Here is a 3,547-nt window from a genome sequence, read left to right as displayed (position 1 = left end):
CAATCTAAACCTGATTTTATTGCTGATTTTTAACCTAGAATTTTACAAAGAGATTTGGATTTTCTGGTTTTAAATTTAGATATTATTTGCAGTGAGAACTGATTTAATTTACAAAAGTGTTTAGAGTTCTAGATCTGTTCTTAATTGTTTGAATCCTAATTTATTGATTGATTTAATATTTCATAATTTCCTGAGAAATTCCCTAGGCCTAGCTTTTTGATCTTCTGAATTTACAACAAGCTTTATTTAATATTTTGCATTGCTATTTTTAATTCAATTTAATCTGTTTAGCATAATTGAAAAACTCTATAATTTATTGTGTAGTCTTGAGTCCTTGTGGAATTTGACCCCTAAGTACTGCATTGATCTCTTAATTTGAGAGAGTAGCTCTAGGGTTTAATTTGAGCATATCAGACTCTCTTCGTGTTGTGTAAAGCTTTGGTCTTCACTTTTGTTACATATATAGTTAATTGATGAATACACTCTAAAATAAACAATTTGGATATTAGTATAGAGACAAGAATGAAGAAGCTATGAAACATGGTTGCGACTAGGACTCATCGCTCAAGTTGGATCAGAAAAGTCTAATTAAGAAACGATGATGAAATTGAAAAGTGAAGGTTTGGGAAATCAATCGGCCCAATAAAACTTATTATAACATAAAAAATTTAGATATATGATAACTAAGAATGGATTTATAGATTTTGAATATATAGTCAGTGGGAATCTCGTTTGGTGTACAAAAACCCACTCAAACGAAGCGGAAAAATGCAATTTGTTGAAAGAGTTCTAGGTTTGTTGTGACCTCAACTGTTGAAAAAATGCCACTAATCACTAACGTCTGTACTATTTATTTTTCAAACCTTTCTCTATATTTTGACGACCACCAACTGCACTTTTTGTTTTCTACCACATGATTCTTAATGTCCGTAAGCACATTAAAATGAAAATAGAGCCCAGTCGGTTCAAAGTTTTAGCGTTATATATTTTTCACTTCAATTTACAGTGAAGCAATTTTTGCTACGGATTGTTCAGATCTCTTAAGGATGAAGTCTAATATTGAGGATTGACCGACCTTTTCATCAGAATTGAAGGATTTTATTCATTTTAAAGATATATTTGCTAATTTTAGTATTAGATATATTTCCCGAGAGGATAATATCCGTGCCGATAAACTTGCGAAATGTGCAAGAGCACGATGTTTCTGTTTTTCCCATGTAAGCTCGTCGGTACCTAATTGGATCTCTCTCGAAGAGAGTCATTTCCGATAACTTAATATATGGGGTTTGATCGTAAAAAAAAGAAATTACAGTGAAGCAATCAGTATGATGTTTTTATTTTTCTTTTAATCAGTATGATGGTTCATTGCATCAGTGAGTCAAACCAGATTATTTGCTTTTATTAGAATCTTCATATTAAACTATTATTCAATCATGATTTTAATAGAATTATGGACAACACATAACACCAAAAAAATCTGTAATTTTTGTTTTTTGTATTTCTGCCGCCAATTCCCACTGCTCTCTCGTGCTATCAAAATGTTACCGTTAAATTTAATTTTTGGTGATCCATTAGGAGGACTAGTAAATGTTAATTAAACAATAAGAACCATTTCATATATGATATATCGGTTGGACCAAAGAAAATAGTTAGTGCCATTGAATCTTTAAAAACATTTTTAGTATAAGTACCAGTGATTTCTAGAGTATACTTGTAAACTACATTTTCACTCCGGTAACAAAATTCTAACTCACCACTTTTGTGTATAAGGAAAATGTCATATATATATATATATATATTAGAAAAATCAAGGTTTGTTGTGGCCTCGCTACTCGCTAGTGTATGAAGATTGCTGTTCCTTTTCAGCCCTTTTCCATCTTTTGACTGAGTACCAACTACACTTTATGTCTGCCATAGAATTATTCGATGATCGTAAGCACATAAAAATGAAACTTGAACCCATCTTGGTCGGTCCAGAGTTGAAATAATGTTATTAACACACAAAATTAGTCGAAAAAGAATGAAATAATGAATGGGCATATTTGTCTTTCTACACTGTACATTTCTTACTTCATTGAAATAACAATGATTCATTGCACAATCAAGGGCGTGAATCTCATAAATAACATTACTTTCCGCTACAAAACTAGCGGAAAATATAAAACTTTTGTATGAAGATCACAAAATTTTTGTTGCGTATCAAGATCATTATCCTTGACAGTAATAATATACACTTTTTGGACTCCACACTTATATAGATTTAGTTTTGATACCAAATGTAATGCCAGACCACTATGTTTTTTAATAGACTTCACATTCTTTTTAGGCCCGTGAGTCTATCTTTATCCGATGGTTAGTGCATTACGTCGGGAGGCTTAAAAGAATTGTTTACAAATCCTATAGATCACCACATGATTTTTCCTATTGTTTTATCCTCATTCCCATGATTCCGACAATTATTTCTCGAAATGTCATACATCCTAATCTCACTCCATCATAATTGTAGAGTTCACTAAAAAGTATAACCAAAAATATAAGTGTATTTTGCTGACATAGATGAGATCGAGTAGACATCTTCTAAATCTCATCTCCTTAGATCTGATCGAGGTCCGTGAATGCCATCTACAATCCTTGGTCCAAAGCAATCCATTGACGATCACTCTCCATCTAAGCTCTAGGCTCTCGAGAACTTTGCTTCTGGTCTCTAATTACTTCTGCGGAGTGAGGAAGAACGACATTATGAACATGCCTCCACAGAGCACTGGTTACCAAATCTTCCTCACTCCTCTGCCTCCATATCCTGTGATCACTGTATTTAATCAAGTTCAATATATCTTTCTCCTGGAAAATGTCCATACAATGGTGGCTCCAACCCTAAAGATATTTCAATCCAGGTACGCTACTTTACAGCTTGTGTAGTTGTGTTGATGTCAATACTTAGCCAATGGTGTGATCTAGATTACGCTCTCTATAGTTTCTATTTGAGAAGTAATTCATCAATGTTGCTTTGGCGTCACTCGCTCCTTCTGAGAACCCTAGTAATAGTAATCCTTTTGGTCCTGCCATTTGAACCCTATCGCTTGAGCGTCTATGGTGCTTGGATCCATAACTCAAGTTGTCTCAGCGTTGTTTTCGGTTTTGATTTTTCCAAGAACATTCTACACCCTATGGCAACTCCACTAGACATCCTCAAGCGACAAAGCATTCTGATATGCTCAAATTAATCCCTAGAGCTACTCTCTCAACNGATGTCAATACTTAGCCAATGGTGTGATCTAGATTACGCTCTCTATAGTTTCTATTTGAGAAGTAATTCATCAATGTTGCTTTGGCGTCACTCGCTCCTTCTGAGAACCCTAGTAATAGTAATCCTTTTGGTCCTGCCATTTGAACCCTATCGCTTGAGCGTCTATGGTGCTTGGATCCATAACTCAAGTTGTCTCAGCGTTGTTTTCGGTTTTGATTTTTCCAAGAACATTCTACACCCTATGGCAACTCCACTAGACATCCTCAAGCGACAAAGCATTCTGATATGCTCAAATTAATC

Source organism: Camelina sativa, chromosome 5 (genome assembly GCF_000633955.1).
Source record: "Camelina sativa cultivar DH55 chromosome 5, Cs, whole genome shotgun sequence".
NCBI classification, from domain to species: Eukaryota; Viridiplantae; Streptophyta; class Magnoliopsida; order Brassicales; family Brassicaceae; genus Camelina; species Camelina sativa.
Note: the sequence above shows the minus strand (reverse complement) of the source record.